The sequence below is a fragment of the Amblyomma maculatum genome, chromosome 9 (genome assembly GCF_055883805.1).
Source record: "Amblyomma maculatum isolate TAMU_Amacu chromosome 9, ASM5588380v1, whole genome shotgun sequence".
Taxonomy (NCBI): Eukaryota; Metazoa; Arthropoda; class Arachnida; order Ixodida; family Ixodidae; genus Amblyomma; species Amblyomma maculatum.
This window is the reverse complement of record NC_139352.1, coordinates 22,693,185-22,706,402: the sequence shown is the minus strand read 5'-3', so window position 1 is coordinate 22,706,402 and position 13,218 is coordinate 22,693,185. Positions and strand designations below refer to the sequence as shown.

The following is a 13,218-nucleotide window of genomic DNA, read 5'->3' as shown; positions in this document are numbered from 1 at the left end:
CAAGTGCTTTCTGTGCAGGCTTTTGGGCCTAGGTGCATACTATCGGTGCTTTATGGCTGATTTTTCTAAGATCGCTGAGCCCTTCACTTGTCTCATCAAGTAAGATGTAGGAACAAGATGCATTTGCCAAACCCCAAAGATGCCTCCAGTCAACACTACTGAGTCACTTTGACAAGGATGCGGCCACAGAAGTCCACAGACACGAGCAATGTTGGTCTTGGAGCTGTCCTTGTACAGTGGCAAGGTGGCCATGAGTACATCATCGCCTACACAAACCATACCCTCTTCAGCATTGAAAAGAACTATTTCACCACATGAAAGGAATGTCTTGCAGTGGTGTAGGCACCCGCCAGATTTCAAAAATACCTTTACGAAAAACCATTCAGTGTTGTCAGTGACAATCATTCCCTTTGTTGGCTGGCAAATCTCGAAGACCCCTCTGGACACCCAGAGTTCTTTAAGTTACTGTAAGTATGACCAAAATCAGCGACGCTGACTGTCCCTCACGTGCTCTAGTACCATCTGACATGGCTGATGTTGGCCTGGATGATGACTAATTCCTTTGTGCTGTAACCAAGTCCACCCTTGTTCTGCTGCAACGAGAAGACCCTGCGCTATGCCTGCTCATTGACTACCTTGAAGGCCGCACATCCCACCCTCCTCGTCGTTCGTGTGCCCTGACCTCGCTTTCCCTGCAAAACATCCTGTACAAACATGCCTTTGAAGGTTTAAGCCCATTCCCGAATTCTCCGTAACTTGCCCAAGCTTGCAGCCACAGTGAAAGTATGTGAAGGCCTGTCATGACTGCTAGCATACAAAGAATGAAGACTGCTAGTTTCCTCCAACCTGTCGTTCTGCCAAAAGGTATGTTTCAGCAAGTTGGAATGGACTTAGTTATTTCCTAATCACCTCTGGGGCACATGTGGACTGCTGTGAAACAAAAGCCCTCAAGCGAGGCACTGCTGCTGATATAACTGTTTTCTGTACGTAACATCATGCTTTGCTATGGCACTCCCGCTGCTGTTATCATGGACCATGGAATTGTATTTAATAAGCAGCTAGCACAGGAAGAAATACAGCTCAGTTGCCAACAGAAAACCCTCTCGGCCTATCACAACAAGATGAATGGACTCGTGGGATGATAAAATGTATATAGATGTCCATGTACATAAATGCCGACCACAAAAACTGGTATGTCTGACAATGTTAGATGCATTTCTCCTACCAGATAGAACACACGGCCAGCATGTTGAAGAAGCCCGCCAACTGGCCAGCCTTTGCATACTCAGGTCCTACAAGGTGCTCCACTGAGTTATTGCCATCGATTACAAAGCCCTTCCTAAAGGAACTGTCTGCTCTTCAAACCGTGCATGCCAGCAGACTGAAGCTTAGTAACTCACATTAGGTGTGGTGTTTGTGCCTTCAACTCTTTGTTGCCTTTGTGCATTGTGCGTTCTTCCATAGCTTTTTTTTCTTGCTTCAATTTAGAATTGGCCTGATTCTCCTCCCGAGAAGGAGGGTGATGCATTCCGCGACGTGTCAGCGGCACCGCTAGTTGGCATCAGTATTGCTCCCTAGTAGAAAAACGAAGAGGTCGAAGTGCATATGTTCGCGCAAGTGCCAAACTGGCTGTTGATGTGAAGTTTCAGAAATAAAACGAGATCTGCCCTCATTTACAAGAATTTCCGCAACCTAAGCTGTGCCAATAAAGACATACAACCTATGAACCCTTGTGTTATGAGTTCTTGCTGTCACCACCTCCATGCCAACTGGCATAAGCTGGCTTGAGGCTGGTTTAGTTCAGCAAATTACACAATGCGTTTAAATTGAGGAAGCTTTTATTGCACAAATTTTGCATCTGTCAAGATCAGAATGACCATTATTGTACTTCCTACAAAAGGCACCCAAAGGGTCGAGCAGTCACGACCACTGAAGAAGCTTTCCAATGTGTTTGTAATCGTGCAGACCGATACATCTCATCTAGTGGGCTTGCAACTGGCAAAAATCACAAAAACGTGCTACCTACTGTGCCTCTTCAGAAGACAACAGTTTGGGGAGGAAAAACAAACTGGACTGCACAGCCTGCAGTGCTTGTGATGTGGAATGTCATGAAGAAGTTTTCGGCTTAGCTACTACCCTAGCTTTGCCTCACCGACAAAATACAATATAGATAGCCTTTGATATATCATGTAACAATGATAGCGGAGTCTCTCCTTATAAATGTGTAGATGTTTATTCCGGTTATATCAAACAGGGTAGAATTTCCTTCAAGCGGCGTACCACAGTTCCGATTCTAATATCACTTCCGCGAACACTAGACAGGTGTGGCCTTGGGAACTGTACTCTTACTTATAAATTGCAGACAACCTTATTCATTGCAGTTTCATGATCCCCTTCAAGTTCGATATATCGAGGGTCAGACATAAACTGTTTATCGGAAGGCATATAGCTTCGAGTCACTTCACCTACAGTCTTCATCATTCAAGAAATATTGCGCATTAGCCCTGGCCATTTAGAATTGCATGATGCATATCAGAAACCAGGCATGGTACTTAGCTTTGACTACTTTAATCGCCAAACCGCACAGAAAAATTTGTGACATGCATGATGACCACAGTTGCCAAGGGTAATCCTACACTAACATGGTCAGGGCGCTCTGGAATGGTGGTGGAATATGGTGCTGCTGAATTTAGAGGGGAAGCAGCAGTTATTTTAGTGTGAAAGCACTACGTCACAAAGTATACCCGGTGCACTAATTTGGTGCGTCAACTGGCCCTGTCGGCAGTACCTACTTAAGATCGGGGGTGAGGTCGAGAATCCAACCTTACATTGCCCTTGGATGCCGAGTCAGCTTAAAATGGGACTGTATATGTCGCTCGTGGCAACTTGCACAACTTATTTTTTTTTTCATGCATATGGGGACTAGCAATGTCTAGAGCTCCAAGACTCCTTTTCAAGCCCAGTTTATGAACAGGAAACTACTACAGCAATATCACGTTAAAAGGAAACAGTTACAAGAGACACTTGGTTATAATACACATTTGAAAATTGTTTGGTTCGTTTTTCTATGTTTGCCAGGTTAACAACAGAGAATCTGTTACTGAGGGCAATCATTTACGAGAGAGGCAACCGATATACGCTCATGCAACACAGCCAACGAGTATCAACCAGTGCATGCTGCATTCACATTCTCTTAACTAAATTTGTTCCATCAGCGTCCCTTTCTATTGCAATATGTCAGGAACTGAGGAATGCTTCCCCCATGGTTGGGAAGTCGAAATGACCCTGCTGTTTCAGCCACTGGCATCGCATTACTTACTAAGTCACCTACGAAGCAAACAGAATGCATGAATCACATCCAACATTTTCCTCGCTGCTACAATTTGATCATAAGATGAAAGCTCAGGATTCTGTTGTCCTCTTTGTGGACAATGCTTCTTGCAACACCAGAGTCTTCATGCTCAAAGTCACCAGTTATTTTTTTCCCTCCAGCTCTCTGTCAATTCTGCTGTCAATGTCTGCTGTACAGAAGCAAGGTTGGTAGAATGCTTGTTGTTTGACATACAGCAAGGCTGTACAATAGTAATTGACGTGGAGTTTGCTGTTCAGGTGATTTCAGGCGTTTGGAATGGCCTGAAAAGTGAAGTTGTGAAAACATGTTTCAGACAATCAGGCTTTAAATGTGGTGCCATGATGTAAAAGGGGCCATATATGGATACTGTGAAAAACTTCACTAAAAATGAAGTTTGGCCAGCATCCAAGAAACTGCTGAGGTACGAGAATCATTTGAGCAAATCATATCTGCAAATGTAGCCATTATGTGCTCCCAAAAAGCTTAAACCCTGTACAATTCTTGCGCAAATAAATGGCACATGTGTTATGGAGAGGAGCAGGATAACGTTTCAGAGGAAAACGTGTCAGCATCTGAGGGCTTCAGCGGTATTGTGAGCAACAGGAAGGCTTGCAAAGCGAAGGGCTTCAAGAGCCCTTTTCTTGTAACAAGGTTGCACTGTAGCAGTAGACTTCCCAAAAAAATAAAACACCACTCGCGTAACGTAGGTGCGGAAGATGCTGTAAAGCACACACGCATACCCTATAGATAACAAATCAACTTGGTAATTAAGCAAGTCGAATCCATGTTTAGCACTGTACACAGGTGCGGAAAGGCGTCCACTTATGAGCTGCCTGTCCACCATCACGCACTACTACAACTTTCTGCTCGAATTTTTTTATTGCGAAAGCAATACTACGCCAGGTCTAACCGCTTGTCTCTATGTGCCGTGTCCGTAGTCCTTGATAAAAAAAATCAGCCTGCCATGATGTTTGAATTCACGTTATGCCTATGCCACTGGCAGGAGCTGCCAACTCGGGGGTTGCTCCTTTCATACGGGAGGGTGATATCAGAATCAGTCTGCCAAAATCGTTAGCATTCTTGCTACCCCTACGACACGCAGGCATGTAGGGGATTATTGTAGCAGGCAAAATAAGCTACTGCCATAGCTTTCGCAATTCAGCTAGGGTTAACCCAGAGTTAGTTAACCAGAGTTAAACCAGAACTAATTCTTTTTTTTTTTTTTTTTTCAAACAGCTATAGACTGTCGCTAACACTTCATCGAATGCTTCCCAATAATGTGTAACTGATAATCTTCAACATGAAATGATCACTGCTATTTGTATTTCACTCGAATTCCATCCCTTTAAAAGATGAAACTGAAATGAAATGAATGAAGCTTCAATATAAGCTACAACAATCTGCATAAGACTTCCACATCCAGATATCAATTTACGCTTGCTACAAGAAATTAGTTTGATAATGTACTAGCCGACTAGCACATTCCAGCCATTCACTGAGTAGCTAAACTAGCAAAAGGAAGATGGAGGCCTCAAATAAATTAATGCATTCTCAACCGTATTACAAACAGTTACATCCACCCAAGTTCTCTGCTAAAATATCCCACCACTTTCAACATAAGAACAGTAAAACTATGTCGGCCATTGACAGTGGTAACGCATGTGTCTGTCAGTTCCGAGCCTGAGTAATGATGCTGAGAAGCTCATTCACATGGCTGAGGAAAAGGAGACTTCACTCCAATGACAAAATCCTGCTAAGAACTGAAAAGGAGCAACAAAAGATGACCAGACACATCCTGGAACACTGATAGGGTAAGTCACGACATGCGCTCCACTTCGTCATATCTCCCATATAGCTTCGGCTTCACTATCCCATTGAAAGCGCCCGCTGCCCATGTGAGGCGTATCATACTTCAGGATCGGTTTCACTCAGTCTTCTTTATTTTGCTTGGCGTATAGCCAGTTTCTTTCGCTAATCTCGGGACAGTAAGTGAAAAGTCTTCAGATATTGCAACGCTCGGTCCCTTCAGATTGTATGCTCTTGAAAGCACAGCCTGGCATGCTTTCAAGAGCATACAGTTGCTGGCACAGTTGCTGGCATGCTGGCAACTAAAGCACGTACGACGATAGGCCGCATTTTTTCTTCAGCGTGTGTACCGAGCCTGTGAGCACGTTCGATGGATACTGACAATAATTCAAGCTTCATAGTACACTGATCTATTATGAGCTCCTCAGACGTGGCTGCCGTCTCATTGGGATCAAAATCAATTAGGCTGTAAAAGATCAGATTATTACGTCTTTCTCGGTTTTCAAATTCATCTATTTTTTTTTTTTTTAGCGATTCCTATCAGCATTTCATGACCCTGTCGTTGCTGATCTTCAACGCTAGTTAAGGCTACTTCGATAGTATCGATCTTCTGCAGCTTAGTTTCTAAAGAAAGAAGCCGAGCTTTCATGTCAGTCACGTCTACGGTTAGCTGCGGTAACTTGGAAAGTATTGGACTTTGACCTTTTAACAGCTCTTGGATTTGTTCATTTGATGGGCCTGGATTAGACTCAACATCTCCACCACAGAGCAGCGAAATTAACAAGTAAAATGCCGGGCTACGCAAAAGCGAAAAATGTCTCTTGACCCGCATATGACTCTCCCACGTGAAACCGTGTCGCCGACAGTCAAAACTCGGATAAAGCACATGGGGTGGAACCGACAAAATGTAATGGGGCATTTTCAAAGGTTGAAAAAAACCAACCTGCGTGAGCAGTAGAAGACTTGTAAGGTTCACTGCCATCTCGCCGGCTCCACGCCCCGTCGTCACAGTGCTGCTCCGGTGATTTTGTAGCTGACACCTTGCAGCGTCGACGCCCACTTGACAACGTTGACAGCTTGGAAACGCAAAATGTCCAAATTCGTTGCTGGCTGGGCACAGTTGTGATTTGCAGGTGTCGAACAACTCAGCCGAAGATGCCAAATTTTAGCGAACCAGGGCCAGGCACACATCATTGAACGGAAGTCCATCAGGGTGAACTGTCTTGGAAAAGTTCGCCGGAAAAACCTGCGTGAGCAGTAGAAGACTTGTAAGGTTCACTGCCATCTCACTGGCTCCACGCCCACACATGAGGACACGAATCAATGTGTCCTCATGTGCTGCAATGGCTGACAGCCCACAAGTTGGAACACTTTTCTTTCTACGCTGTTAATTGATCACAGAAGGAGCCTTTGTATTACATTTAAGAGAGGTCCAGTGACAATGGGCCTCTGATAAATATAAAGGATACCTGATGGACGTATGATTAAAATATAAACAATTAAAGATAGAGACAACAGAAATGCAGGCACATAATTTTACAATGACTGCACTGATTTTTCTATATTTGGGCTGAAGACTGCCCTATGTTATTGCGAGCTTTCTCTCGGTTGTCTGCTTTAAGCAACCAACCCACTGGAGTGGCGTAGTGGTTAGGGCGCTCGACTACTGTGTCCAAGGACGCGGGATAGAATCCCGGCGGCGGCGTCCACTTTTCTATGAACGCGAAAAGCAAGGTGCTCAATTTGCTGTGCAATGTCAGTGCACATTAAAGAACAGGAGGTCGAAATTTCCGGAGTCTTGTACTACGGCATCTTTCATAGCCTGAGTTGCTTTGGGACGTTAAACCCTAAAAAAACCAAACCACTGATAGACTACCAAATCACCCAAGCCATACTTCGAGTGCAGACTGTACCTTTGTGCAAGCCTATGCACTTCTAGCAGAGTAGCGTTAGGAAAGGGAAAGACAATTAGAGGATACAAGAGATTGTGAGCTCAACCGCCACTGTTATCCCAAACCAAGGTAACTGGAGTATCCTGCCATGCATGTTAAAACCACACTTTCTGACGGCACCAGTAAAAGAGATGCTATCGCATTTAAGACTCGCATATAAGGCTACGGAACAGCTGTTACCTCGATGCTAGATTTGCAGCATCATCTGTCTGAAGCTGCTTCAGATATTCTGTCTGATTTTCGATAACTTCTCTGAGAATCTGGAAAATGGCGGATTGGTCATCAGTTGAGTGCTAATTAAAGCAATCTTTTTTTCAGTGCTAACTGGCCACAAAACGTACAGAGAAACTCTCTTAACGATATGAAGGCCGACCAGCCTCTCAACAGAGAGAGAGAAAAAAAAAAGAATAAAAAGAAGAATTTTGAAAGGATTAGACCTTTGCAGAAATGCACTCTTCCATCATCTGTCTATATATTGAGCATCACTTCAGCAATTCACTTTTCCTAACGCTGGTTTTTACACCTACATCACTTCTGAAAGAGTTACCACAAGAAAGGTCAGAGCAACAGCGAGCCAAATGGGCTTAGAAAGCTGTTAAATTAAATTAAATTACATATTGCTGGAATGCCTTTATGCTATAGAACAAGACCCAATTAAAAAAAAAAGACAAAATATTTCCCCCACATGAGAAGTAATGACGCTTCTGCCAGCAGAAATGAGCTTGATGCAGAGCTACTGTTCTCACTAATGTTGTTATATATCATTATAACAACATCATTATAGTTTATATGTTGTTGACATTTTGCTAGCTTGTGAAAATCCCAGCACAACAAAATGGGCAGTATGTATGTAAATGATTTTAACATTCACCAAGAAGTGTCGCCTAGATCAAGACATTCTTAAATTCTTTGCTAATTTTTTTTTACTCTGCCTTAAGGGACATAGTATGCACCTTCTCCAAAATGTGAGCCAATACAATAAAAATTAGACTGTCTTGACACAAAGACCATGTCAGCAATTACAACAAAACAAATTCATCCATTTGCTGCCATGCTGATTTCCACAAGCAAGGCGATAAGCTCAAAACAAACTTTCTCGAGAAAACAAGCCTGAAAGTTCTGAAGTAGCATACACTGTCTGTGTACAGTCTTTGTCAAACGTATACAGCACAAGAGGTTCACTTCTAAGACTGTAATGTGGCTGCTGGCAGCAATACTGGAATATGAATGTAAGCCAGAGAAGAATGAGGGTGAGATTTGTCATTTCGAGAGCTAGTGTTGCTTTACGAGCCTCGTTACTGGGCTTAGAATAAAAATCCTTGGGCCGCACACTTTTGACAAAGACTGTACATTACGCTGTCCATATATTTATTTGGGGCTTTTATAATTTGTTATAGGATGGCATATTTCAGTACAGCAGCGAATGAGCGTTATAGATGCCAAAATAGTTAGTTCTCCAATACTATTATCACCTTATTTTGCAACTTATTGCAATTTGACCCTACTTCCCCCAGACATTCCACTCAACAGCTGAGGAGCAGAAAGCCCTCATGTTTACTACTAACTTCTTTACAAACTGGCCACTCGCCAGAAGACATGTACGAGCTGCACTGCCATGGCTACAGGTCACAATGAAACCATGACTACCTCCAGACATCAAAAATTGTACAAGACTTTCTGGGTTTGCAGCTTATCACTTCACCCTTTGATATGATAGCCACTTCCACAAGACTGATTGGGTGAGTTATCTTAAAAAGGCACTGGAAGAAAACGAAGGTCACACAAAAAGGTAGTCTTTCTAAATTAGTTGCCTGGTAGCCATTTCGTCATTTGCACATGCCCGTAGTCTTTTTAAATGAGTTGCCTGGCAGCCGTTTCCTCATTTGCTTGTGCCCATACCAGACCTGCTCCCGGCCAAACTAATAGATTGTCTGCATTCAAGTTTTGCACAAAAAGGTATTTTAAACTATTTTTTGATGCTGGGGTGGGACACTTGGCTGGTTCAATTAGAACGAATAGAAAGTCCGAATCGTGTGCAGCAATACTAGACCAAGGAAATGCTTTTTATGACACCTGTGCAAGAGGTGGATTTAGTGGTGTAATTCTGATCTTTCAAAAGTAGGGTCCGGCAACTTTTCTCCTCCCTGGTCGCCTGTCAGTAAGGTACATGGTGATATCAGCTCAATATTTTTGCTGAATGAAACTTAAAAGTTAACACACATCCGTGGAAAGCATGAAATGATTTCGGTGCAGGTTGCCTTACCTTTATATGTGATGTTACCTTCTGACTATGTTCACCACTAGCATTACGGCTGTTTAGATTCATAAGCATTCCATAATACAGCCTAAAAGCGCACGCACTCCCAAGGAATCTGATAGTAATCTAGTTGGTTGTTGTAATTGTCAAAAATAAAAAAAATGAGTGGAAAAAAAAAATCTGACGGAGTGACGAACTGTTCGTTGCCTTTGGTATTCAAAAATGCACTGCTAATCCATTGCGCCACAGAAGCGACGTGAATGAGCATTCTTAATTATAGTCTTATTCGCTTTTCTGCTATTCGCCACTAGGTGACGCTGCTCAGAGCCCTCTCCCGTAAAGAGAATGGAATCATGTGGTTATGCACCCCCCCCCCCCCCCCCCGCCCACTTGCTAACAAAACCTTTTATATAACCCACTTTTTAACAAGACGCTTTACATAAAACCCTATTGAATGCAGTTGTTATCACAAAAAAAAAAAAAGCATAAGACGTCCTCCAAGTGTGACTAATAAAAACAGCAAAGCAAAAGCAATGACCTCACTTGCCCAGCACACATGTCCTAAATCATGCCTTTCATCTTTAGCATATATTACCAGCAACGTGATATTATACCGGGCGCTTCAGCAGATATTCCCATTTGTCATATGAAGGCGGCTTCTGAAGTGCGCAATCATACCAGTGTTGGCAGACAACAACAAAAAAAGTAGATGTTTACTAGTAAGTAGACTAATTTCTGATAATTAACTTTTCAGCTCTTACAGGTAGGCATCTAGTTTCAATTACACTTAAAGGCTTGTAGCCACTGTTAGGAACAGCTATATCAGGTCTTCAAATTTAAAACACACGATTATCTTTGGCACTGCGACTCAAGAAACTTTGGCTAAGAGATGCTCGCTTTTGAAAAACTTGTGCCTTAACACTGCCCCCAGTGCAACGGCTCAATGGCGCACATGCGATGTGGCATTCTCTCCAGGTGTGGGCTGGAGAAGCAAGTAGCAGCGTACACTGCAGCACAGGTAAGACCAAACAGATAATGTGGCACTTTTGCCGGCTATGAATGTAACGACAGTTTGATTCCATGTGAGAAAGAAATCTTTTGCACGAACACAATGCTGTCTTTCTTGGCTGCAAAATCTTTTAGGAAGCAATATAGTAAAGAAATGTGCGGTAAAATCATGCATAGCAGAGCCGTCCATGCAGCGCTGCTGCAACTTCGGTTCTTGCTGTCACTGCCTTCTAATTCGGCCTGCCCACTGTGCTGCAGACTTTTGGTCCCATTTTTTCCATCCCCTACTGCTCAGCACACTTCTATTTTCTCAATGGCCTGCAGCACCTCTTTCCTAAGTTCATCGCCAGCTTTACTTGTTTCTTTTTCTTTTTCGTACGCACTTCATGTTTTGCTCCACAACCCCAAGGGCTTTGAAAAGTTGGCTTCTCTAGCAGCTTACAAAGCTGATGGTTAATCCATCTCAAGAGCACCGCTTTATCACCTCCAGTAGCCATTTTTCTACAAATGTTGGCATCTGATCCTGCGTGGTGTCATTATTCCATGAGAAGCATGTCCAAGACCAGACCTTCTTCACCATAACAGTTTGCTTTTAAAGAAGTCTTTACTATAGAATAAAAATGTTTAGTCACTTACGGCTGACAAAATGGGACCGTGCTTTCACTTCACTATACTCGAATTTTTTTTAAGGTACCTGGGTAGCAAGGTTCTATTGAAGGTTCTATTGAATACACTTGGGAGTTGTTGCATGTGTGCAGTTCCACAAGCACTATATTGCACCGCACAACAATAGACTTGTGCCACAGCCACGAGGAAAGGGGAGTTTGTATGCACCTTATGCATCCTACAAAGTTCTGCGGCTGCAGTATACTCATGAATGAACATTTGGCTATCTCTGTGTAGCTCTTCCGGGTGATACGCGCATTCTTTGCTCGGTACGACTGCCTCTTTTGTTTATAGTCCCGCATCTGGGGCTTCAACTCCAGCTCACCTGGAGGACGTTGATCATCTGAAAGTTGCCGCAAATACCACAAGCGATGTAAATCTAAGCAAATAAAATATAACAAAATCAATAAGCTGAGAAGTCCAGAAATGTTTGCTATGGCCACCCAGACAGCTGAATAGAGCAAAGGAACAAGACTGTTGCTACCAATAAGCCGCTTTACAGCCCGATAATACTGATCACATTGAAATGTTCACAGCAACTGGTACAGCAAACTAGTTAATTTGGCCTTCACGGAAAAAGAAAAAAAGCTTTAAAAAACTAAAGGCTCAAATTATTGAATGGGCTTGAAAAAAACTGCCAAAAACCATTTGCATCCCTGTAATATCATCTAATGAATACCTGTACAATGGTTGCCTGCATTTGAGATAAAACCCAAGTGAGAATGGCAGCTTTTCCCAGTCTCATCGAGTGGGTTGCTTTGTGCACAATGTCGGGTACATTGGAGAATCGAATAAATAGAATGATGGTATATTTAACTAATCTAAAACCATAATTAAGATATAGGGGGAAAAATGAGCATGATAGCAACTGCTACCACCTCGTTTCTAATGGGACGCTCCTATCTTCAGAATTGTAAACGTCTGTGCTACCCCTTTCGTAGTGCAACGCAGTAGCCTCCTCACAAAACAGCACCATTGTGTTTCGCGGATGCTTCACCATACAATCCACGCAGCAAAGCATACGCAGTACTTCTATTCTATTGACCGATCACAGCGCCTTGGCTCTGAGGACACTCTAGTTATGCACCGCCTTCGCATGGAGGCCGTTCTCGTAGTCTGCCAGGTAGGTGCACTGCTTTTTGAGGTCTATCCTAAGGTACCTGTAGGTTGAAGCCCAAGGGATTTCCCGCCCTTGTAGCAGTAGCTTCGGTTCCGTGGCTGTCTTGACATGAGGCCAGCACAGTACTGCACTCTTCCTCATGCTGAACTGTAGGCTCAACTGCTCTGCATGTGCGGCACAGATATCAAGCAACTTTTGGACACCTGCCTTTAAGCCCGCCACAAGCACAATGTCGCCAGCGTACAGCAGGGCTGGTAGGACCTGTTGCACTACCCGGCCACTATCCATGTAAGTCAAGTCAAATCCCCCGCCACACCTTTCCCATTCACCCTCCAGATCGCTCAGTATCAGCATGAACATCAGCATCAGCATGTAGACCCCGCTGCACTTTGACCAGATTAGACCAGAAGTCTTGCCACTCCACAACTACCTTGGACCCTACACAGGTTTGCGTAGAGAGCGCGCAGCCAGCCGGGCAACGACCTCTTCGGGCAGACCCCTGAGGCACAACTCTTTCCACAGCATATCATGCTCTACACAGTCGTACACCCTCTCCACATCCAAGAAGGCAGCCCAGAGTTCTCTGCCCTGTCCCATCGCGAATTCAATGCACTGTGCCACAATGAATAAATTGTCCTCCAATCGCCAGCCCTCCCGAAAACCCTGCTGTAGCTCGCCCAGCACTTTCTCCCACTCCGCCCATGCCTGGATTCATCTGCGTAGAACCTGAGCAAACAACCTGCATATGACCGGGTTTACCATGCTCGGTCTGTACGCCGCAGGGCTGCTACAATTGCTGGAGCCTTTGAACAGAAGGGACTTACTCGCAATTCCTGTCTCTGTGTAGGGCCCAGCTTCTTCAAGAGCGATGCCAAAACATCATCCATGCCTGATGCTGTACCGGCCAAAAGTTGCCCGATAACATTCAGCTCCAGCTCCCCGACTTGTCCCAGCCACTCTTGCAGATCCGGTTGAAGTCCGATCACTGGTAGCCGTGGCTCTAGTTTTCCATCAGGCTATGCGTTGCCATTTTTGAACATCATTCTGACTTGCTCAT

General features: G+C 43.9%; 1 long non-coding RNA gene across 1 annotated transcript in view; it reads right to left on the bottom strand.

Annotated features, from left to right (window-relative positions):
• LOC146178582 (uncharacterized) overlaps positions 1-13,218 on the bottom strand; it is a 184,609-nt gene that overhangs the window by 165,956 nt on the left and 5,435 nt on the right. Inside the window, exon 2 of the long non-coding RNA XR_014700619.1 lies at positions 6,102-6,404. This is a non-coding gene — a long non-coding RNA (uncharacterized LOC146178582). The remainder of the gene's footprint in view (positions 1-6,101; positions 6,405-13,218) is intronic.